We start from the raw sequence: 26,343 nt of genomic DNA on the forward strand, positions 1-26,343 counted from the left end.
ACATACACATGCCATACACAAACCACACCGCACACACACCATTGCCACTGTCAAACACATCTACACACAACATCATCAAGTCACACAACAACAACACCCTCGTAACCACACAAATGCATTGGCAGAGAGCCACACCGCACACCTCTACATGAAAACACATACTGGCAGCAACACGTAACAACAGCACACAACCAATACAAACATTAACACTGCCAAACAACTTGTCTGAGCATACGCCAACACACAAAGTACATCACATATGCATCGCAGCACATACCACTACAACACAATGCCACACAACATCAACACAACACATCACAAGTACATAGCACAACTCACCCACACAACTCATGCTGCTACACAAACACATCACATACATAGAAGACACACATCCAATCACACATGTAAAACACATACATGTAGAAGGAAAGCCAGGACAAGTTTGTAACCATCGACACCAACAGTGAAGTGGAGCAAATATATTGAAATATATGAATAGCTGTAAATACAACTATATAGAAAATGGGCCTACTGACCAGTCAAATAGTCCTCTGTGCCCCTGACACACAGGGCAATGTCTCTCACCCCAACTTGACTCCTGACTGCAAAGTGGCCTCCACATGGAAGGAGCCTCAATGGGGCAAGCAGGCACCTCAGGGATGATTGGGGGGGGCAAAGTGGGGGTTTGTGGGGGTCCTTTGGTTTAGGCTTGATGGGTGGTTTGGACTTTGACTTTGCCTTAGGGGGAGGGCCCTTGGTTTTGGCTTTTGGACAGCCCTCCCTAGCTTTTGTGGGAGTCAATGTTTTAGGCGTGGTAGGGACATTGGCAGTACCAGGGGGCAATGGGAAGGCTGGGAGGTGGAATGACTGAGTCTGGGGAGGGTAGTACGGCGCTTGGGGGAAACAGGGACTGGGTCAGTGGGAGGAATAGGGCAAACTCATACAAAAACCTTTTTGGGGGGAAAACAGGGTTTGTCATGGAAAAACTGTTTGGGAGTGGAGGGAGAGAGGGTGATTGAGAGGTGTGTACGGGTATGGGCCTTGGGTGGGTGGATGCCATGTGTGTCCTGGGTGTCTGGGAGGAGGGGGGAGGAGATGCAGGAAGATGCCAGGGTGGATGTATGAGTGTCTGTTGGGGTGGTGTGTGCAGGTAAGGTGGATGTACTGCATGCGAGGGTGTTGGTAGTCATGGTGAGTGCGCTTGTGGTGTATGAGGTGGATGCATGGGTCTCTGTTATTGTGGTGACAGTGGGCAGGAGGGGACTGGTGGCTGGATCTGGGAGTGTTGATGGGCTGATAGCAAGTTTGAGCTGTGTAGTGCCTATGAGGGAGAAGGTGGTGGGGGAGTCTGTGTAGGGAGTGGATGCTGTTGTGTCTGCATATGACTATTGTCAGTCTGCATGGTTGTGGTGGGACTTGTGGAGCCTGTTTCTGTCTTTGCGAACCATGTCTGTTGAAGATGATGAATGGTGGTCTGACTGTGTGCTATAGATGGGTGTGGGGAGAAGGGTGTGGGATTGGGCACAGGTAGCTTGGTGGGGGGGGACGGAAGATGAAGGGACACTGGCTGCCGTCAACGAGGAGGCCAGAGCCGGAAAGGATCTCTGCAGGCCAGTCAGTGCACCATGAATGCTTTCCAGGTAGGCATTCATCTGCACATCTGTGATGCCAGTCCCTGGATGGCATTCACAATGGTTGATTGTCCCTCAGAGATGGACCTCACGAGGTCAATAGCCTCCTCATTGAGAGCAGCAGAGCTGACTGGGGCAGAGGTGCCTGCGGCAAAAGGAGACACCCACCCACCTGGGTGAGCGGGCACAGGCAAATAGGGGTGGAGCCACAGGGAGGGTGGTGCTGGTAAGTGGGGTGGCGGACAAGGATGGTGCTAGGCTGTTCCCAGATCGGTCTGCCACCGACAGGGAGCGTCCATCGGAGGAGGAATCCGTAGATGATTTTGTCGATCCAGTCTCCCCCGTGGCACTCCCCTCACCCTCCGTCCCACTGGTTCCCTTGGCTCTGCTGGTCTCAGCCTCCTTCGTTCCGGGGCCGCAGCTTCCCCACTTGCCGGTGCCCCTTCTCCTTCACCTGATGATACTGATGCACACAAAGACAGAGGAGGAGAGGGAGGGCAGGAGAGAAGGAAAGGGTGCAATGAATCAATGCCTACACATCATTCACACAGGGTAACAACCTCAAAATATGCTGACATGCCATGCCATTGCATGCCTTTGAACTGACATGCACATCTGCATGAAATCATAGGACAACCTGAAGCTATGCAGTGCAAACCTACTGATGTGGAAACATATGGCACACTTTGACTTCATGAAGGATCCTACAATCCACAGTAGCACAGTACTTACCACACTACCATGCTCATTTACATAGACATACCCTGTACTTCTTACCCATATGAATCCTGCATAGCAAGGTTGCATGCCATGACATCCTTTCACAATGTGTACAGTAATTTCTTGGCCCCCTGCTGCCATCTACACCTACAGTATGAGGTAGCTGATTGAGAACTCACCAATTTCCTCAGTCATAGTGGCAGTCTATTACTGATGGCAATGCCCTGACACCTCAGGTATACTGTTGCTGATGGAAGGATCTGCTCACTTAAAAGATGTGTAATGTGTCCTGACAAACTCTAGCATGGGAGTAAGTCCCCTCGTGAGTCACTGTCTGCACGGCATTGGCAGACAACATCGAGAAAAATCCTACTAGGCTGGCTCATACCCATAGCCAATGTGCTAGTACCAATAATCTACACCACATCTTCCCACTAGTAGGCTAACCAAACCAAACTATTAGCCAGTTGTGAGTGTGTACTTACCCCCTTGTGGCTGCTGTGCTGCCCTCAAATGCTCATCCACCTCAGGGTAGGCCACCGCCTAAATGCGGGCCATTAGGGGGAGAGGGTGCGATGGGCACCCCTCCCTCACTGGGAGGACATCCCCAGCTGGGCCTCAGCAGTCTTCCGGGCCCAGGGTTTTAGGACCTCCTACTGCTTTCTGCAGTAGGTGCTCCACCGGGCATGGACCCCCCAGGCCTGCAATTACTTGGCGATGGAACACCAAATCCCCTGATGGGCGCGGACCTGCATCGGTGACACAGACAGAAGAAGAAAGTAACGTAGAGTGGCATCACAACAACAGCAGTGGACTCCACACATCAGACACATCTCATGACCACACAAGTGTGCAAGGATGCCACTAGCGTAAATCGTTTGCCATCTGCATGAGTCGGAACACAGCAGCACACGCAGTGGAGGTCTTGCATGCACGATTGTCAGGAGTGTTGAGCTATGCAACAAAAAATGGCAGTCACGTCCGCCGCGTACATGACTGTTACCGTCGGCCGTGATCATCATTGGCCCCAGTTTCCCATAGGCAACAATGTTAGCCAATGAGGAGTTGCACAGCGGTTGAGACAGCCTACTACCATGACGACAAATGCCGGCGGAATTAGGTCACTTCCATCTGTCCTGTGCTTGCAGGACAGACGGCTGCCATTTTGCATGTATGTTGTGTATTGTAGGTGAATGATAAGTGCATCATGGATGATTTTAGTGAGATTTGCACAGATGACCTATGTACACACATGTCAACATGGTAGACACATTTGATATTCATGCATAGTGATGTTGGATGTACAGATAACTATAACATGACATGTGCAGTCACTTGCTGCCTCATAGACGGGGTACCCATTATCTATATGTTCAAATTGGACATACAACTCATAACCTGTGGTAATAGGGTGTTGTAACATGGAAGTGTCAAATGTATCGTGTCTGGCAAACTGTCTGTCTGGGCCTGGAACTGTCATCAATGATGGCATAGAGGCATACAGGGTCATTCAACATGGTCATATGGATTTAGTGTACTTCAGTGTTATGTCCACACTACTCTTGTGTGCTACATGTATTGTGTTTGCTGGCTTGTGAACTGACAACATCAATTTATGCCTATTCCTCTCTCCCATTCCTAGATTCCGTGCAATGGTGAGAATGAGACATGCACCTGTGTACCAGACCCTTGTCGATCTTGCTACCCTGGAAGAAAGACACATCATACAGACCTATCGTCTGAAACGTCAGATCATCATGGAACTGTGTAACCAGTTGGAGCCAGATCTCTTGTCTGCCATACATCATCCCTATGCCATACCTTCAACAGTGCAGGTGTTGTCTGTGCTGCACTTCCTTGCCCCAGGCTTGTTCCAGATCACAGCGCGCTTGGCAGCAAGGATGTCACAGCCCATGTTCAGTCATGTGTTGAAGGATGTACTGTGTGTTTTACTCAAACATCTGGACAGCTACATCAGGTTCCCCCAATGTGTGGATTTGCCCACTGTTAAAGCAGGCTTCTATGACATGGCACATATGCCTCATGTGATAGGGGCCATAGATGGCACCCACATTGCTTTGGTACCTCCCAGGGCCAATGAACAAGTGTACAGAAACAGGAAAAACTTCTACTGAATAAATGTCCAGGTGGTGTGTCTTGCTGACCGGTATATCTCCCAAGTGACGGCCAAGTTTCCTGGTTCCGTGCATGACTCCTACATTCTGAGGAACAGCAATGTCCCACACATGATGGCACAATGACAGAGAGATGGCTCATTGGTATGTATCCAATTGTATGTGTGCATCTGTTATCTCACCTCTCTCCACCTACTGCCCCCTGTCACTACCAGTATTGTGATGTGTCAAATCTTTGTGCACACAGGTGACTCCGGCTATTCAAACCTGCCGTGGCTGCTGACACCAGTGACAACAGATAGAGAAAACCATTACAATGAGGCCCACAGCAGGACGAGACGTATCATCAAGAGGACCTTTGGGTTACTGAAGGACAGATTCCAGTGCCTACACGTCTCGGAGGTAACCTGCTCTACAGACCACTTAAGGTCTGTTAGATAGTTGCTGCCTGCTGCATGCTACACAATCTAGCCCTAAGACATCACATCCCATTGCTGGATGTTGGGGAGGTGGCAGGTGGACCAGTGGCTGATGATGGTGACATTGATAGTGATGAGGAGGCTGATGATGAGGATTCAGCTGACACTAGAACATAGTTGATCCAACAATGCGTCCTAAGACATGCAGGTATGTGTTTATTCTTTTGTATGTATACTGTACTTCTGTCTGCTTTGTGACATTGCTCTTCCTGATGTTTGCCTTCAGTGGAGGTGGCATGTGCAGCTATCCCACGTTGTGGGTTTGGGGGACAACATGTTGGCGATCAGGAGAGGAGTTACTGTTCTGATGTCAGAGCCATTTTTGCTATGCTGTAGTTTGGCATCACAGCGGCAATGACTTGGGCATGCTGTATGTTCCATGTTCTGCTCTGTCAACTGCAATTGGACTGCCACACATATAGTGGTTGACAGTATTGCTACCTACCTTCAGTGTACACAATGGACGTTTATGGATCTTTAGTTTTACTGACAGTGGGACTTGCCTTTAGTGGAGTAACGTCAGCTGTGAGGGATGTACCATTGGGAATGCATGTCTGGAACATGTGGTTCTGCCACGGTAATATGTGTTTAAATTCCACTTGCCTATTCGCACTAGTGAGCTCGACAATGTACTGCATTTGTGTTGGTTGTACAATATTGACTCCTATTGTGATAGTTGTCCCTGTCTTGGTCTCTTTGCAGGTCTGTTGGGTGGTGCTACTCTGTTCCTGGCTTGACTGGTGGCTCCGTTGACAAAAGATTTCAGTAAATGTCTGTCCTACTGTCATACTCTCCGCACATTGCACTCCCGTCTGTCCATCTTCCAGAGTTTTAATGGTCAATGTGTTAACTATAATGACATTTTGTACAACAGTAAATCTTACTTGCTACAATAAAGACAGGTAAGCAGTAGCTGTGCTCAATGCTGATTATTGTGATACACAAGTGCAATGGGTGAAGAGTGGGGTAATCATGGCTGTAATCATCAGAGCAGTTGGCCCAGGTGCAGGTGGTACAGTTCCAGTGTCCATGGGCCATGGGAAAATGGCAACATGACAGTGGACAGTGAAGAGGGTGTCAGTGGCACACAAGGGTGAATGCTCAGAAGATGGTCACTTCCTGGCAGTGGTTTTGGTCTTGGCATCAGGTCCTGCAGGATGTCTGGATGGATGACCTTGTTTGCGTGGGGGTTCCTCAGTCATAGAGGGAGGGGTGCTATTGGCCTGTGGATCCTCTGGCAGGGCATCCATTCCATTAGCTGTGGCAGAAGTGGATGGCTCAGTTGGTATGTGGCTAGTGGAAGGGGCCTGCTGGTGGGGTAAGGACGCATGCAGAATGGTAGTAAGTTCTTTGAGCACCCCTGCAATGGAGGGGCCTGCCACTGCTGCATGGCCTCCTGGTGGTATTCCCTCTGCAGCCAATTGTTCCCCTGCAAGGTTGAGATGATCTGGTACATCTTGTTCTGGGATTTCTGGTATGCTCCCAGGACTTTGATGATGGCCTCCTGGTCAGTCGTTTCCCTCGGGGGCCATCCATTGGCCCATGGGTGCCCTCCAACTGCTCCTACCCCACTGTGTCTGTGCACCTGGCACAGTGTGCCTACTCCCAGTTACACCAGGACCTTTATCATCTTGGGTGTGAGGGGTTGACTCTGGTTCCTGTACTGTGGGCACACTGCTGTTTGACCAGTCCTTGGTACAAAGGTTTGGGGATGAGGGGTTGGCTCTGCTGTTGTTTCTGCTTGGGTGGGGACTCAGATGTGGTCAGGGTGCGGCAGGTGGTGGTGGACTGACCAGTTGGCACAGATTGGCCAGGTAAGTCTTCATAGTCCAGACATCGACTGGGGCCTTCATCTTGGGGAGGGCTGTCTGTCGCTGGCATCCTCTGCATGGTGGCAGTGACAGGGTACCTGTGGATGGAGAGGGTGACAGTTACATTTTGGAAGTGTACTTCTTTGTTTCATAGTCTGGTGCATGCAGTGGCCTGACTTGCTTCCCAGTTATCGCAATGACAGAAGCAGCACTGCAGACGTTGTTTGCGGGACATGGATTGTGACATTGGTTCCATGTACCATATTGGGTTGTCGATGGTGGATAGCATTGCCATCATTGCCATGTATTAGTACGCAGTCGATGCATCCATTTGGTGTAGCTGGTGCTATGGCTTTACGTGCTGGTGTTCTACTGTGAAGTGGAAATAGCAGATTTTCATGTGTAGGGGGTAATGTATTGTGGGAGTTGTGGTGCTTGCCATTGTGAGTGCTATCCATGCACAAGGGAGGGACTGTGTGGGGATAGTGGCAGTGGGGTGTTGTGGCATGCAGGTGAGGGGCATTAGGTGATTGGGGGGAAGAAGTGTGAGATGTGTGATTTGAGGAGTGATAGGGTGGTGGAGACGCATGCTGTACATGAGTCGTTGGTGCCAGGGAAGTGTTGTTGATTTACCAGAGTCCCGTCCTCCAGTTATTCCAGTCAGGCCCTCTGGATGCATGATGTCCAAGACCTTCTGCTCCCACGATGTGAACTCTGGGGGAGGAGACCACCAGTCTTGTTGATGGCATTCTGGTATCCTGAGGCCATGGAAAGCACCTTCTCCCTAAGGTTGTTTCACCTCTTCCTGATGTTCTCCCTTGTGGGTGGATGGGTGCCCACTGAGTTGACCCTGTCAACTATCCTCTACCATAACTCAATTTTCCTGGCTACGGATGTTTGCTGGACGTGTGCTCCCAACAGCTGTCGCTCTACCCTGATGATTTCATCTACCATGACCCTCAACTCTTCGTCTGTGAATCGTGGGTGTTTTTGAGGGACATGGTGGTTGTGATGTTGTTTGGGGATGGGTGTCGTGTGCAAGGGTGGTGATTGGGACTTGGTGAGGTGTGGGGGTGCTTGCTTTTGTGTACTGGTGTGTTGTGGTGTTTGTGTGCAGTTGTGATGTGTGTATGTTGCTGATGGTGTATTTGTGTGATGTGTGCTGCATGTGTATTGTATGTGTGCCTATGATGTATAAGTGGTAGGTGATGGGTTTGTGGCTCCTTGCTGTCTGTCCGTGGCTGTAGTTGCAAAGGATTGTGGGTTGTTTGTGGGTGTGTTTATACAGCTGTGAGTGTGTGTAGTGTGGGTATGTGTATCAGGTGTGGGGTGTCCATACTGTTCAATGTTGTGTTGGGCTCTGGTGGTGGTGGTAATTTGAGTGTGGTGATTCGCACTGCCAATAATTTTTCACCATCCAATGACCATTGTGCTGGTTTGTGGGTCTCCTGCCCTTGGTCAGCCTGGCGGTCTCGGATTTGTGACTGTTTTTGGGCAGTCTTCGGTATGTAACTCGTAATACTGCAATCGGGATACCACCATCACTGGCGGTCTTTTGATGGCTGTCATCATGGTGGTCTTCAGAAAAGACTGCCAAACTCGTAATGAGGGCCTTAATCCTGAGCATTACTACCCGGGTACTCTAAAGAAATAAGGGTGGCATATTTGTACATGTGTAAATGTCACCAGCTTTCCTGTACTTCCACTTGGAAAATATTTTTCCAACTGAGCATATTTCTTCTCCCTGAACCTCTCATCCGATTTGCACAATCAGTCTGGCTTTTTTGGTACTAAGGCGCTGATTTCGATTTCCTTCAGCCAAACTTCTGTCTGCCATTGTGATGGATGAAGGTAATCCGCAAATTTGGTGGTGGTACATCTACTGAATTTCGATTTCTCCATCATGAATGCAGTTGTTTCACACTTAACTCCCTCCAACCCTGTGGGAGGAACCAGTTTGGGGAGATCATCTGGCGGGTAATCAACCAATGCCTTTGTCAGTTAGTGAATTAAAAAAACAAAACATTAGGCACTATGCTTCCCAGCATTTTAGGGAAAATATCCTTACTTTCCACTGAAAACTTCTACGCTTTCCCTTTACTTATGAAAGGACGTTTGCCAAACATGGTGGCAAAGAAGACTCATTATATCAGGTAGCTGATATACCATCATTGACAACAGAGATGCCATCAAGCCTTGGCAGACCAAATGTACGAAATCCACCATTTTTAGTGGATTACAAATTACCACCTCTAAGTGTGGCTTCACAAATAGGAGATGAAACTAATTTACAATAATGGTGAGGACCCACAAAGATTTGAATTTTTGAATTTTCACTATATTCCTAATGGCTCAGCACTTGATCCCCAGGCTAGAAACACCAATTGACTTATTCACAGAGGTAAATTTAAACTTGTGTGTAAATTTATGATTGATTGTTATTTACAAAGGTTTTTTACAAGTGGTATATTTCCGAGTGAGGATTCTCCACACATAAAAAGATATGACAGTCCTATTGTGCAGAAAATATACTACTCGTCAAAATCCTTTCTGAATAAAAATCGTAAACTTAAGTTTGCCTTTGTGAATCAGGCCCCCAGATTACTAGCCCTAACCCTACATCTACCATTTCAGATAATCTACCATAATTGTTGACTTTCCACAGTTGTAAGTTTCATGGGCAGGTTAAATGTCTCAAGATCTAGGTTCTACAATCATGATCAAATATTTACACCTGCAGAAGGTACTTTTCGAGCACCTAAGACACAATCAACAAATCGAATTCCACTCCCGAGTTCAATTTATGTGCACAAATGGAATAGAAACAAGTACTAATTCACTTTAGTAATTCTCGAAGTGCGACTTTACAACCATACATTGCATTAACACAGACAGAAAATACCGAGGATGCTGTAATTTTGCATGAGACTAAATCTGCTTCATAGGTGGGAAGTGAGCACTGATGGAAAAATGCCATGGATAGTTGATAACTTCCCACAAACCTTTGCCAGACCATTCCCATCCTGGGTAAGGCCAGATAGCTATTCCAGCCAACTGTCTGAGTAATTTCCTAATGAGAGTGGAGAAGGGAAGGGAGGAACCAGACACAAAATTGGTTGAGCTGTAGGAAAGTAATTTTTATATGAAAAATGACTTCCGTGCAAAGAAAAAGAGCAAACAAATGTGAAAATAAACCTAAGTATTTAAATGTACGCATATATACAAACTATTCATTTAAGCAGGTATAAATGATCATACTTGTGAAAACTTTTGCTGCTTCTCTGGAGTGTTCTTGTGACCTTTTCCAGCACAGTTATGTAATTGCTTTATTCCAGTTCACGTGTGCATAGTGAACAGTTAGTTATTCATGGTGAAAACGGAACTTTCAGAGGACTTCTGTCCTAGTGCGTCCAGCCTCTGCTCCTTCTAGAAGCAGCACGAAAACCTGCATGTCAGTACATCTTTTAAATTGTAAAACCATGTTTTTCAATGGCAAAAGGGGTTTTTAGGTTGTAAGAAAAGGGTATTTGTAAGATTAAACAGAACTTGCACGCCTAAACAGTTTTGAGAATGTTTTCAGAATTGGAAAAGTTTGGAAATCCTCTGCAAACGAAGGCGTAAACCTAAAGGAGGATATTTACATTTTTTTGGAAAATCAGTTCACACAAAGTGCTGTGTATGGAAGCGAAATACACGATTATAATTGTTGACAGTAGATGAAAGAAAATGGTGAGATAACAGTGCAACTGCAAATGAAAAACAGACATAAATGTCAGCCAAATATGATTTAATAGCATAAATGTGAAGATTAAAAGGCAGAAGACAAAAAGCATCATTAAAGGGGGAACTTGTGTCTCCGACTCTGTTCCAATAGATGCACCGGAAGTCGAGCTAATAACTTCGCGGAATGGCTCGCTCTGGCCCAGCCTGCTGCTAATTTTCCCTGGGTAGCGCTCACTAGCTGGAAAGAGTGCCTCAGTGCAGGAAGGACATTTTTCAGGAGATTAAGCTGGTATTATTTCCTGTAAGACTGTGTTTTCCGATGTCTGAAGAAAAGGCTTCAAGGGGGAAAAAACACATTAAAAGAGATTTGTCTGAATAGAAAAGCGGTTGCGATCCCTCCTCTCCCCTTCAAACAGTCTTGCTTTGGGCAATTTCCTCAGGAAAGTGGCTGATTAGTTCCTCGGATTTATTCACAGTCTAAATATAAGATGTCATAAAGGTGATTAATGGTGAAGTTACCATTGGAGGAATTTAAGAGTTTATAAAGGCTGTTTTTCAAGCTCCTTGCAGGAAAGTCATTTGGATTTTTGCCAACAAGTTTCCATGGTTAAATGCACATTTGTACTCACTGGTAATTAATAGCTGTTCCACTTTGTTTTGAAGGAAATAACTCTGTTTGACTTTGCATCTCAGCAGCTGTCCATGATTACATCAGGGGTATGGCACAGAAAGTATATTATTTTATTATTTTATTTCTGGCATCCAGTTGGTAAGGGTGCGTCTTGTTAAAGTGCAAAGCAGGACAATCCGCTTGTTGTCTATCAGTTCATTTAAGTTTCCTACATGTGCTTCAACGCTGTTATCTGCTGTCTTGATATCAATATTTTTTGTCCTTTCTGCATACATTTGTAATATATTGCACCGTATTGTGATGTATTGTGATGGTATTTATAAAACTCTTTCATTGTGATCTACTTGGTTCAAAAGTCTCATGCCTGTGCCTGTTCCCGATTTTAATCGACCAATAGAAACGAGGCAGATTTCCATTGACTAAACCAAGAATCTAAGATTTCCTGCGACTTGGTAAAAATGTGCAAATAAGTACAAAGGTTAAATATCTGCTTGAAGCCAGCCTAATTTCACTTCACCTACCTGACTTTCACGTCACCCACATGACCGCCAACATGGATGGGACATCACGGTGCAGGGAATTGTGTGTTACGTGCTGTCCTTTGAATGGCAGCATGGGAGCACAACAGCTGTGGCATGCCCCCGCCATCCTTTCATGAGTGGTGGACCCTGCTTTGCGTCAAGGATGTAGGCGTATGGGACTCCTTTTCTAGCTGCTATTTTGTACTTTACCCTTCTCAGCTTCTTCATTCGCATTGCTGAAGAGGTTAAAAACACAATTTTAAGAAACAAGGTCGACGACTTGCAACTTTGCCCACCCCAAGGAAGAATCATCTCTAGATACCAATCACAATGTGAAGTTTATCCTAACTACAGGATGGATAACCTGTTGTCGTCTTTAGGTCTTGCCTGTGACAGCTCATGTGCTGCATGTACTCTCGATTGCTAGAGATATTTAATACAACAAGCTGCTTGCAGCCCGTCCATTGCTTAGCATTCGTTGGGTTCGAGGTCACTCTTATTTGTTGCCTTCTAATTTACCCACTATGGCTGGCTTCGCTTCTGCTTCCTTTGGCTGGAGCATGGACCAATTACTGATTGCTGCCCTTCCAATGATTGTGCCGTTTTTGAGGTACTACTTTTATATTTCCTTCTTACCTGTTGTTCTTGTTAAACCTCTTCCTGTTTGTAGCTGTGTTTTACTGTACCGCAAACACTTTAAAGAAGCCTGTTTCTCCTTTTAAATTATGTTTATTGTGACAATAGATGTTATCTGTTTTTACTGTGACAACAAATGTTATCTGCTTCTAAATGTATTTCAACTAAGACACTGACATGGGTGCTATTGCTTTCTTTATGTGATAGGATTCTTTTGCCAAATGTCATATGTTTTTTAGTTTTTACACATGGGGAGGTTAGCTGATTTGCTCAGAATCACAGGGGTGTTGAGCTGAGACCTAACAAGCACTGGCAAAGACAATAGGTCTTGTCATTGAGACTATTAGCTCTGCCGCTGCCTTTTGCTTATGCTGCACAGCTCTGCAGTACTGACTTTGGCAATGATTTGTAGCAATGCTGCATAGCATTCTGGCTAAAACCAATAATAATAATAATTAAAAAAGGAAGTAGGATGCATCCCACATGATAATGTACTTTTTAAATAAATACAAATAGTTTTAAAATTAGTTTTAGCCACATTGCAAAGCATCTGCACTGCTGTACAGCATGGCTAAAAAATATTGCCAAAGTCAATATCTCTCATAGGTGAGACCTACTGACTTTGCCAATGTTTGTTATAATTCTAAAGATACAATTTATCTCACCCTAAAGGAGTGTTATTAAAGGGAATGTAGCCCTAAAAACGACTTTAGTTTTTCCTATTTTCTTTGACAAATAGATTCTCTTTTTCATTGGCTCATGATGTGCTTGAGCTTCTTGGCAGAGTTTTACAGTCCTACACAAAAGGGGGTGGTGGCTTTGGGATGGTTGCAAAGGAATAAAAGTTTTCGTCTGCTACATCTAAGTGATGGCCTTAGGTTGAGACTGGCATGGTAGCCCTTGGAGGACTTATCTGTGAGTTGAACTGTGTGATGGAATAGAATGTTGGTCTGGCATCCATGACAATTACCATCTCATGACTCTAAGCTGTAGCCAGTGTGAGCACACACAAAGCTGCAACATCATTTTTTGTTGCTCACCCTGGTGTGGCACTCATTGGTCTATTGTTTAAATGCAAAAGCAAGGTCAGTGGCCAGATTCAATACCAGAAGCTTATCTGCACTCTACGCTGTAGCCAAACCAATGTACATTACTTTGGGCATCTAATGAGCAGGCACATGCTAGCTAAGCAGGTACACAGAGCATTCATCTGGATGCATGCTGAATTACTGGAAAACAGCACTGTTGTTACATCCCCTCTGGGTCAGTGCAACAGCACTGTATCTTGACTCTTTAGACTTTAATGGCTAGACTGGAAGTGGAAGAATAGGTTCCTGTTTTTTTGCCAAAGGTAAGCAGTATCGTCTTCAGTTTAACAAGAATATGGAACAGGGAAGCAGAGACCATTCACGGCTCTGCTTCATTTTAGGCCTCATCTGGCAAGTGCATCGGTTCCTTGGTCTTTTAGGCCTTTCAACCTATGTACCATGCTATCTTGAAACAAAAACTGTTCAGGCTCTTGGGAGATTTGGTCTTCATCTTTGTTATGTAAAACAAGATCTGCCAGCTGGAGTCTGTGGGTGATAGGCAGTCTCAAACTCAAAGTGGAGTTTATAACCTTTCTGACTGCTTCTGAACGTAAGAACTTTTTATTGGAAAGCCTTTTTGTTTAATGCCTGGCTTCAAGATGGCGCCCTCAGTGTAAAAATCGTTGGCTATCAGCTAAGGGGTGGGGTAAGAACACAACTCAATTAATAATTCGACTCCTTGCCAGAGTGAACGACTAAAGTCATTAAATTAACCTGAGCTCAACACCTAGCAGCTTTGGCACAAATCGGATAGGCTTAACTTAGCTGCAATGTGTAAATTATTTATGCAGTACTGAAACAGTAATATGGTAAAAATGCAAAACAATAACAATTGTAGTGTAGGAGAGGCCTATCTTTTTCATACGTGGAGTTTCTATAGTCATAAAATTACTATTAGTGAAGTTAAACCTGCAGTTTGTGAATACCCAAAAAGTAGTATACTTCCACAAAAGTGTAAGTTTACCTTTGAAAATCAGTCCCTGTGTTTTCAAATGAGTTTTATTTTCATTGCTACTGTTGTACATATTGCTTGCCCGTACACTACTTGAGTGGCGTTACATCAATATTGCAATTAGCGTTCACAGGGAATTTCACATCATTTAAAAGTAAGCACAATAGCTTCTAATTTTTCCTTCGGGATGTTGTATTTTCATTAAGGTTTGAGGATTAATTTACAATTATAAAAATAAAAATGGGTTATGTTTAAATAGTTGAAGTTCACATTGAAGATGGCTGCCCTGCTGTAATTCCCCTGGCAATCACAGATATCCTACCTCATGTGCTTATGTATATAGGAAAGGTAAGGAGTTGAAGATGCTACTGTGTCCGCTCAGATCCTGCCAACATCATTCAGGTCCTTTTCTGTGGAATGTTGACGCCTGATTATTCTTGTTTCCTAATGGTGGTCTTCTGGGGTAATTTGTCATGCTGCTCTCCAATCTGATTGTAAGGTACATTAAAACATTAACATATCGTGTCAGCTGTTTTTCCAACCCATGTTTGCATTCAAGAAACGCTGCAATTTACATGATCATTTGGTACATGCATACAGCCCTCATAAATCTGATCCATCACTCCAAAACTCTTCCTGGGAGAAAGTTCACACCTCATCAACGCCTATTAAAATGTTTATTACCGGAGGGCTGAAATGGGAAAGAAAAATGTAGATTTAGCTTCCAGGAACAAAGGTAACTTTCTAAAAGTCACTTTCTTGTAATATTTAGAAAAAATCTGACTTCGCTATGGAATTGGATTTCTATATTAACATGTTTTTTTTATTGCTTTTCTAGCTAGTCCTATCCCCGAGATACAGTATTGGTACTGAATATTGCATCCTAGTGTGTTCCTATGGAACAGCCATCCCTAGTACAGTGAAAACAGCTTTGAGGGGCTAGTCATTGTATGTAAGGACATGTTTATTTATATGTCTCACTTTTAAATGCCAATGCCTCCTCCATATGGGAAATAAGATCTATTTAGGGGTGTTGTATAAATATTTTAAAAGGAATTTTAGGCCTGTCAGAAGGGGTTATTTTGACTGGTCGCATATGCAGTTAAAACCTGCACAGCTAGGCTACTGGTGGTATGCCAGCAGTCACGTTTACATTGTCACTATGGTGGATCACATCATGGGAGTTGCAGTCCACTTGTGACATTTAACTTAGAGGCTCTGGTTACACATTAGTATCATACACTAGGGATAGGTAAGTTAAATATGTCAAGCAGTTGTGTACCAATTTCATCACGTTGTAAGGAGGAGCACAGGCACTTTATCAATCAATAAGTCATTTGTAGAGCACGTCGCTGTCATTCTTGGGGGTATCTGGGCACTGGGGTGTGATGTCTCTGTCGAACAGCCAAGTCTTGAGTTTCTTCCTGAAGTCTGCCAGTGAGGGTGCAATTCGGATGGTGAGGGGTAGGTTATTCCAAGCCTTGGTGGTGATGTAGAAAAAAGAACGGCCACCAGTGTGGCTGTGCTGGATTCTGGGTGTGTGTGGGAGGGCCAGGGAGGAAGAGCATAGGTGTTTGGTGGGTTGGTGGAAGTGTAGACGGTGGTTGATGTAGTCCAGTACTTGATTGTGTAGAGCTTTGTAGGGGTGTGTGAAGAGCTTGAAATTACATCTCTTATGGACGGGGAGCCAGTGGAGGTTTCTGAGGTGGGGGGTGATGTGGGTGCGCCTGGGAAGGTCCAAGATGAGTCTGACTGCGGTGTACTGTATTGGCTGGAGCCTCTTTAGTAGCTGGGAGGATATGCCGACATAGAGATCGTGCCGTAGTCAAGGCAGGTGGTGACAAGGGCCTGTGTGACAGCTTTTCTGGTGTTGGCTGGGATTAATCTAAAGATTCTACAGAGCATGGGGAGGGTGTAGAAGCAAGAGGAGGCAACTGCTTGATCAGACGCTTCTTGGACAGCTCACTGTCGAGGATGATGCTAAGGTTGCGAGCATGGTCTGTAGGCATCGGAGTGGGTCGAAGTTCGACTGGTCACCAGCTGTGGTCCCAAATGGAGTTGTTTATCCTGAAGACAAGGACTTCTGTCTTGTCGGAGTTGAGCTTTAGGCAGTCGGTCTTCATTTATTCAGCTACGGTGGTCATGGCGTTGCAGAAGTTGGTTCTGGTGGTAGAGGGGTCTTCAGAAAGTGGGTGGATCAGTTGAGTATCATCTGTGTAGGAGATGATGAGAAGTCTATGGGATCTAACGATGTTGGCCCGAGGGGTCATGTAGGTATTAAACAAAGTGGGGCTGAAGGATGAACCTTGGATTACGCCACAAATTATGCTCTTGGGTGCAGAGGTAAAAGGGGGGTAGTTGGACACTCAGAGGGCGTCCTGTCATGAAGGAAGTGATCCATTTGAGAGAGTCATTTTGTATTCTGATGCTTTGGAGTCTGTTGATGAGGCTGTGGTGGTATACTGGGTTGAAAGTGGCTGATAGGTCGAGGAAGATCAGGGTGGTGGTTTCCCTGCGGTCGATGAGTGCTCTAATGTCGTCAGTGGCAGCGATGAGTGTGGTCTTGGTGCTGTGGTTGAAACAAAAACCTGATTGGGAGGTGTCCAGTAAGTTGTTTTCTTCTAGGTAGCTGGTGAGCTGCTCATTGATGGCCTTCTCGAGTACTTTGGCTTGGTGGGGGAGTAAAGAGGTGGGTTGGTAATTCTTGAGTCTGTTGGGTTCGGTGGAGGGTTTTTTCAGGAGGGGGTTTGATTTCCATATTTTTCCATTTGTTTGGAAAAACTGCAGAGGTGAAGGAGGTGTTTAGGATGCTGGTGAGCTCTGTGCTGATGAGGTTTTTTTTTAGGTTGAAAAGATAGTCGGGCATGGGCCAGTGGGTGCCCTGGAGTGAATGGATGACATGATTGGTGCAGTGGATTGAGTGGAGATCGTGCTGTTGGTGTGCCCTGAGGGATCAAGAGAGCTGAGGTTGGAGATTGTGGGTTGAGGGTCAAAAGCGATCGTGCTGTGGAAATAGTCTGAGAGCGTGTTGTAAAGTTCTTCAGAGGGATTCATGGTGTCCTCTGTGGCTGTTGGGTTGGAGTATTCTTTGACTATTTTGAAAAGTTATTTTGTGCGGGTGGATGCTGGGTGGATGTGGGTCTTGATGGCCACTTTCTTGGCCTCTTGAGTGGTCTGCGGTAGTTGCTGAGGGCTACTTTGTGGACTGTTCTATCGGAGGGATTCCTGGTGGATCACCACTGTTTTTCAAGTTTGGAGCAGCTGCGCTTGGTGGCTATGAGCTTCGGAGTGTACCAGCTGGTGTTTGTAAAGGTTTTGTTGGTTCTGGTTGGTTTCAGAAGAGGCAAAAGAGTCTGTGCATTCGATGATCCAGGAGGAGAGATTCAGGATGGGCTGGCCGATGAGGCCTTTTGTTTTGATGAGCTGATGGCCTCCATCCACTGTGATTCAGTTATTCTGCTCCAGTTGCAGTAGTCGGCTTTGTGGTTCCTAGTGGTGGTGTGTTGGACATCAGCGATGATGAAGTGGACAATGCTGTGGATGGACAGGAGAGTTCTGTGAGATGGCTGAATCTGACTCTGTCGCTGGAGGTGAAGAGGGGGTTGAGAGTGTGTCCCGATTTGTGTGTGGGTACGTTGACTATTTGGGTGAGGCCTTTGCTGCTCAAGTTCTCAAGGACCGTAGTGGAGTTGGCATTGTTGGGGTCGTTGATGTGGAAATTAATGTTGCCGAGTAGAATGGAGTGGTTGGAATCAATGGCTTGTGGTGCAATGATGTTGGGGATGGGATCAAAGAAGGCTTGTCAGGGTCCTGGGGATCTGTATACGAGGGTGCCTCTTAGGGTAGTTTTGGAGACAGTTTGTAGTTGAAAATTGAGGTGTTCCATGACGGATGAGGTGTTGTCCTTGGTGGTGATGCACTGAATGGTGCTCTTGAATAGGATGGTGATGCCCCTGCCATGTTTGTTGGTGCGTCTCAGTGTATGATCTTGTAGCTGTCGGGTGTTGAGGTGGTGATGTCTGGGTTCAAGGAGGGGTTTAGCCAGGTTTCGGCGATGAAGGCAACATCTGTTGAGAGGGAGGTGATGGTGTCTCAGATTACTGTGGCGTGTTTGCAGAGCAGAGGAATTGGGCGTTGAGCAGGATACACCGAAGAGTTTCCAGGCTGACCGTGGCCTTCCATGTGGGTGTGAAGGGTGGTCCTGTGTGGAGTGGTGGTTCAGTGCTGCAGGAGAAGCTGCAGTTTTGGCAGGTAAAGAGTCCTTTGGTAGAACAAGGGGATGTGGTGCAGCAATTGTTGTGGCACCCAGGATTCATGGCTCTGAGCTCCTCGATGGAGTAGCGGTGGGTGGCTGGAGGGGCAGGGTTCCTAGCTCTGGTCACGGTCCAGGTGCAGATGGGTGTAGACGGGCACAGACGGGCTAGACTTTGGCATACCAGTGGTGCTGCCAGGCTGTGGCCTCCATTAAGTTGGTCCTGGGGGAAGGTGGGTCGCTGGTTGGTGGGATGCAGGAAACGGCGAGAGGAGGGAAATGGGGAAGAGAGGAGAAGGGATATATATATGTATGTACATACCCCTGCTAACCACTGGTTAACATAGGTAAAGGGCAAAGTGCTCTATAGTCAGCAGAAATAGAGTTCAGCAAAAGGCAAACAAATTCACTGGTGACCCAGCAGAAAGAGCAAAACTTCAGTTCTTATATCCCATTTTCCTGAAATACTAGACATGCCATTATAACTGAATAGCTTTCACTGTTTTCTTTAAAATGAAACACATTTTTTGGGACAAAGGTCAAGTCATCCTTCAAAGCAGAAAAGAAATGTGTGCTCTTCTTTCCAGTAGGGCCCTCTAAAGTTTGAAATAGGTGTTTTTTTTCTTTTCGGCAGCACAGACCGGCTGCACGCTCCCAGCAGAGGGCAGGCAGAGTAGGCAGGAGAGGAGGGCAGTGGGTTGCAAGGCGGAGGTCCTGCCATGGCAAATGTAACGTTGGTAAAGATAGCCTTGTAAGTGTGTGTGTATATATATATATATATATAGAGAGAGAGAGAGAGAGAGAGAGAAAGAGAGAGAGGGAGGGAGGGAGAAGGTTAGGACCTAGTTTCAATAGAAAAAGGGTCTTTTATTTTGCTAAAAACTTTGGCACAGTTTGAAGAATCTTCACAAAATTTCCAAAACTAGTTTGGCATGCACTTCAGCGGCTGCCTGCAAAGTTTTGGGGTGATTTGTCGAGTGGGGGACAAGAAAATGGTGGGACTCAAAACATGTTTTTTCCCATGCAATTTCCCCATAGGGATTTTAGACATAACTACAGCCTGTACTGCTGAATAGAATTGCACCATATTTGGCAAAAAGTTAGATTTTAGTCCAGAAAGATCTGTTTTTATAATTTGGTGTAAATCTGTTTTGGAGTTAATAAAGAAAAAAGATGTATGTATACCTGGAGATGTGGATCCATCTTGTGGGTGTTTGTATATATGTTATACATATATATGCACATATTTATGTACGCATATATGAGATAGATAGATAGATAGATAGATAGATAGATAGATAGATAGATAGATAGATAGATAGATAGATAGATAGATAGATAGATAGATAGATAGATAGATAGATAGATTGATTTACAAGGCTACTCGTGAACTGGGACAGGCCAGATATAGAAATAAAGCTAAAGGCTAAGTCCTACTTTTATTTCTGGCCTGTCCCAGTTTTTGCTTTACAAAATCTGGTCACCCTAACTTCGGTTTAGCTCTCCCCATTCATTTGTTGGCTCGCCCAGCTCTTCGTGTACATGCAGGCATGTTGAGTTTATTCACGTTTTCACCCATTATCTGAAAGCCAGGCCTATCGACTTTGTCAGTGTTTGTTTAGCACATCGTATTTTTTTATTTACCATATTGGCATCTGACAAGCTACATGCTTTTCTATCAAACAACTCCACCACTCAGCTCCAGACAATTGCACCAACAACGATGGTCCTGGGACAGCAGGGCATGTAAAAATATACGCCTGTTTTTGCAACATGCTCCGAAATCGAATACCTTCACACTTACAGTGGTCCACACTGTCAGTGTAGGCAAAAGTGCTAATCACTTCTAGGCAAAAAAAATACTTTTTGAATTCCTTGGTTCACTCGCTCTCTTGCAACTGCAAAGTCATTCACCGATGTGAGCAGCGCCGCGTGCCCACTATCCTCCTCATCTTTGGGATGGGGACAGGCAAATCTGGCTTTTGTCAAGGCTTTTGTACTTCCGGTAGAGGGTTCTCAGTCAGCACTTTGCGATCACAGAGTACGAGACTCGAAGAAAGCGCTCGTCTGGCGTTATTGATATCCGTACCCCTGGGCCGGGCTCCAGCGGGGCCTGGCATCTGAAGCCGCCGCGGCTGTCAGATCAGGCCTCTGTATTCCTACATCTCACCGCGTCAGCTCAGAAGGTGTCCTTGGGTAGGGATTGCCCCGGGGAAGGGCGCCGTGGAAGTTTGAAGAGTGACCTTAAATGTGCCGCAGACGGCGGCGACAGTGCTTCATATTGGCAATCCCTAATGAAGACAAAGTGCAGAAGCAGCTTGTTAGCGGATCTATTGCTTTTGCAAAGATGTCTATCAGAGGGAGAAAAGACAGCGTAAAAAACTACCGCGAGCCACAGCTTCCATGGTGCAATTCCTTGCAAAGTGGCGGGAAACTGCTTGTGATCGTGTTTCATTTTTCTCTGGAAGTTTCTTTCAGTGGTATGGCCATTTGGGATTCTGATCGGAAACGGTTCAACGTGCATTCAGTCTTTTTATGGGGCTCTTTTAAGGATCTAAAAGTTCCTATAAATTGCACCTTATAGAATTAATTTCGCCCCCTGTTCTCCCAGGAACGTGCGGATTAATTAATGAATTAATGAACAGGAACAGGCACGCCCCACCTCTGAGCATGGAGGGGTATGCCTGCAGTGAGGAAATACACGTTGGACACATTAGAGAGCACGGCGAAGGGCACCCGGGCAATTGCTGATTCTAACAAGCATTGGCAAAGCTTACAGGCTTGGCAATGGCAAGTTGGTGCAATGTTTATTTTTGATTTTATTTTGTTTACTGGAAGTCTATGCCATAAAAATAAAAAGAAGGACAACATATGCTGTCTGAACGTGGCACGTACGCTTGAAATAAAAATTGAAATGTAAACAAGGTAAATATCACGTTTAATTTTAATGGGACAGTTCACAAAAAACGAACCAAAGGTGAGTGAACTGAACCATTTCCCTATGCTGTACGCTGAGATTGTGAATGGCTGTTCAACAGGTCGATGGGGGAAGATAGCTGACTCCAAGTACTCAAATGAACCTTTATTTCTATATCTTTTATTTAAGATTTATTTTTGATTACCTGAGACTGCCAAATCAAATCGCGCACTATTCAAATAGCAGCCGACCCGTACAGAATCTGTCATAAAACTATGCTCCTTTTTGTCATCTATGATCCTTACGTTTTTCTAACGCATAATTTCACAAGCTCTACCCTTTACCACTTCAAGCAAAGCTTCCTGTAGCCGATAGTTCTTCATGCCATTTTGATTACCTACTGCAGTGTTCTTTAAGCAAAGGGTGTGAAAAGTCTCAAAGTTTTTTGTGATCTTTGAGTATGTCTTGCAAAAAGTTAAAACATTATGAAAAGGTCCAGAAGTCTTAATTTGGGCATTTTTCTCCGGAAAGCTAGACTTTCACAACACTTTCAATAGTGCATGCTCCTAATTTTCACGAAGTTGCGTGGAAAACGAAGCGTGCACAGCGCACACCAGGTTTCACGGTAAGCTCGCGAGAAAACAGCAAGTCCATTTCAGTGACATACTAACAGACACAGACAACATTATGCACGTCCACCATCATTGTGTAAAGGTACAGGCATCAATGGTGAGAACAATGGTCGCACATCAATGTTGCGCGAGAGAGATTCAGATTGTGTGCATCCAGGTGATTTTACATGCCAAGTGGTAAGTGAAGGTGAACACATTTGCATGTACAAAGTCAATGGGAAAATGGTAAGCTTTCCAAACCCCCGCTTTAAACCTTCCTGTTCCCATTTCCTTCCACTTTTACAGTAGTTAGGCCTGTGTTTTTATCCCTTCGACCAGTGATGTTTTCCTTCGTCAATTCCCCCTAGACAATTGAGGATTCAATTTGCATTGGGACAAGAGGTCATGCAAGAAAAAATACAACAGAGGTGGAAAAAGAAAAAGCAGAACAAACCCTATTTAGCATTTTTCTCAAGTTTTGGTAATATTGGGAGTAAGGAGATAGGTGCAAAAGAGTAAACTCGCTGGTAGACATTGTATCTGTGTTTGGCTAAAAGAGCAAATGATAGGTGGGCAATGAAACTGTTGAAAGCTTTGGGACCCCAGTCCTTTACGGTTTGCAGCAAGATGCACTGCAGTGGCTGTCAAACACACTTGGAAGGACAGAAAGTTTCTTCAGCCTGTGTGAAAGGAATCCTGTCCTGCAGGCAAGACATTAGGCACAATAGAAGGCAAAGGCGATTGTTTAAAATTAAGCGTAGCTTTTAAAGTCATAAGAATGATTTCCCACAAGATGGCAGCCATACTAACTTATCTCATCTCCTCAATGTTGCCTCTGCAATGCTTTCTTTTGCTCGATTCAACACCCATATCCACCAAAAAATCATACACACCTGCTGTACAACTGAACAGCATGGACTTGATAATGAGATGACCTCTGTGTTCCCCCGCGGACCCCAGCTGCCTTAGATGGAGGGCTCAGTTACACTCCTCCCTGTGGGTACACTTTAAACCAGTGGCACGATTTGTACTCCTACTCCTGCTACATCATCCATAACCATTCTGTGTCACATGGGCAGCTGGTTTGGTCATTGTCTGAAGTATGCTCTTAATGCCTATAGTAAGTATAACCTTCTTCAGTCACCCATCTGTTGGCCGGGTGTTAGAAGTACTTAATTTGTAAACTTAATAAGTCCAGTGGACTAAATGATTTTTAGTAGACTGTAGTCAGTGCCAATTTTGGTCCAAGATTATGCCTCGTTCTTTCAGCATCCTACACTTGTTGTGCCTTTAACTCATGGTTGCAGGTTCTTTTTCAAACCTGCTTTCTCCTAATTTTCATATCATTCTTTCCATTCTTCTTTTTCCCATTGCCACCCTTGTCTTTCTTGCTCTGAGTCAAAGTCTGATGATGAAAAATAAGTCCAAATCCCAAAAACGAGTGCTGGTCCCCACCACCTGGAAGCACCTTTGCAAATTAAACACTGAGTGTTACATCAGTACTCTGTAGGCTAGGGGTCTCCAAACTTTTCTGTAATAATAAGACTTACTTATAGTCAATGAAATCATCCTGAGCTACTAACATTAAAAGTGTTATCATAGTGAACCAAATCAAACACTATTATGACAACCACAAGCAAGATTACCAGCAGAGATCACCTTAGTGTATCAGGCACAGTTGCCACACAGTAATGTAAAAAAATGATACAAATATTTGTAATATTTCTCACCAATGCTGCGTGATTCATGTCTGAGATATCGGCTGTAAATATATTTTGAAAGTTCTGCATTTTTTCCAAATATCAGGTTATAATTTCTGAAAATGATCACATTTTCACTTTTCAATGTTGATGTACATGTATTAATTCAACCTATCAAAAGCTCCTAATTTAGTAGGCTGGGCTGCACACAGGAGAGCTACTTCCATGTAGCAGGAGTACCTGTATCACACGATCTACACATCAGAGAATCCTGCTTTATCCAATAACACTCCTCCTTAGGACTGTCATTTCTCATCCACTGCTAGCTTCATCCTTCTGTCATAGCCTCTTATAGCCATTCTCACCTGGGAGCAGTACTTTGCATTAAGATTGCCAGCCTTAATGAAAGTAGGCTTGGCTTGGTGAGACTTTAAGTAAAAAGCTTCCTGCTTCTAGCCATCCTCGTGTGCTACTACATAGCTGAATTCTCTATTTTTATGTGACATGAGCTCACCAGAAATTGGATGGAGTGTACCTTTTTCTTGCACTAAATGGTGGCACTGCCAGACATACAGGTATAAAGCTGGTATTTATTTTATTTGCACGTAAAAGGGCATGAATGATGTAGATAATTTGTTGTATTGGCTGTTTTGTGTTGACAGGACTGCAATGTCAACTAGTCAGAGAAAGAGGTAAATTCCTAGTCTTTACATTCCACCTTCAATTTTGCAATAAAATATATAGTTGCATATTTGAATATTTCTGATATCGTCCTTCTTGAAATATTTAAAGTGAGTCTCTTTAAAGATAACACCAGGTTAAAAAAATGTTCAATTTAAGGAAGTAAAGCCATTTCATTGAGTCCTCATAAACTCCAAAATAAAATGTTCTTAACAAGCAAGGCATAGAACATGACGAAGACCTGGAACAGAATACCACTTATACACACACACCCTCTCAGTCACCAAAACAGCTACTGACACAGCAACTCACACACCCATACAGCCGCTCACACACAGATTCAGACATTCACACAGCCACTCAGATGACATATGTTAGAAATAGTATCACTTTTCAGTAGTTCAGCAAGAATAGTAATTTAATTTATGCCGTAGCTTAGTATCGATCTTTAACTCTAAGAATGCTTTTTGAAACACTTACTCTCACTGGATGATGTCATCAGTGATGTAATTTGAGATGTCATCAGTGATGTAACCGACCATGTCATGAGTGATGTAAAGTGAATTTCTATGTTTAAAAAAATTCTATTTCCTAACTATAATGTCCCTGTAACCTTTGGGGTTTTTAGTGAATATATATTTTTTATATTTTATTTCATAACTATAACATCTCTGTAACCTTTGATTTTGTCAGTGAATTTCTATGTTTTTTTTTAACGTTAAGCAAGCTTGATTACTTTACGTTAATCCAACCTCTGCCGCACATGGCTGATGGCAGTGCTCAGTGGGAATTGGCACCAAGCTCTGCAGCAAACCCCCTATAAGCACCCAACGAAATGCCATGCACAGCCTTTGGCCCTGTGGAGTGGGGGTTGGCCGCAGGGCCTGTCCTGCAGCCAGGATCTGCACCCAACCACCTATAATCACCCAAATCTGTGCCATGCATGGCGGGGTTGGCCGCAGGGCCTGGCCTATGGTCAGGCCCTGTGGCCTATCCCTTATAACCTCCCAACCCCGAGCCACACACGGTCTTTGATCGTGTGCAGCGGGGGTTGGCCGCAGGGCAGCCTGGCCTAAGGCCAGGCTCTGTGGCATACCCCTGTAAGTACCTAACTTCATGCCACAGATAACTTTTTAAGGCAGAACTGCAGAGAAAACACACATGCTTTGCCTTGGCCATGCACAAGAATATGATCACATTGTGCGTAGAGGTTCGGCAGGGTCCTATTAGTAAGCTGGCCATAAATCTGGAAAAAGGCAGAAAGACCTTACATACAGAAATGTATATTGGGCGGGGTGAAACGGGCGGGGCCTCTAGGCCATTTTACATGCTCGTTGTATCACTACATAAAATATCACACTCGAAAGAGCAAAGATGCAAATACCTCCATTTAGGATTACAGATAACTTTTTACGGTGGAACTGCATGGAAAACACACCTGCTTTGCTTTGGCCATGTGCAAGATGTTAGGAGTCTTTGAACTTTACTGTAGTAAGTGCTTCTTCATTTGGTGGAGATGTGATCATATTTCCGTGCATTAAGAATGTGTCTCCAAAAATCAGTGGGAAATGCTCTTCGGTATGCCTTTTACTAAGCTGTCCATCACCCTCAGAAAAGTGTGGGAAAATGTTGCACACCACTGATGTGTATGGGACGGGGCATCTAGGCGATTTTACATGCTCTACCACTACATAAGATATTACGGTTGAAAGAGCAAGGATGCAAACACCTCCAATGAGGATTACAAATACGTTTTCAAGGTGGAACTGCAGAGAAAACACACTTGCTTGTCTTGGCCATGAGCAAGACGTTAGGATGCTCTATACTTTAGAGAAGTAAGGGCCAGATGTAGCAA

The sequence above is a fragment of the Pleurodeles waltl genome, chromosome 8 (genome assembly GCF_031143425.1).
Source record: "Pleurodeles waltl isolate 20211129_DDA chromosome 8, aPleWal1.hap1.20221129, whole genome shotgun sequence".
Taxonomy (NCBI): Eukaryota; Metazoa; Chordata; class Amphibia; order Caudata; family Salamandridae; genus Pleurodeles; species Pleurodeles waltl.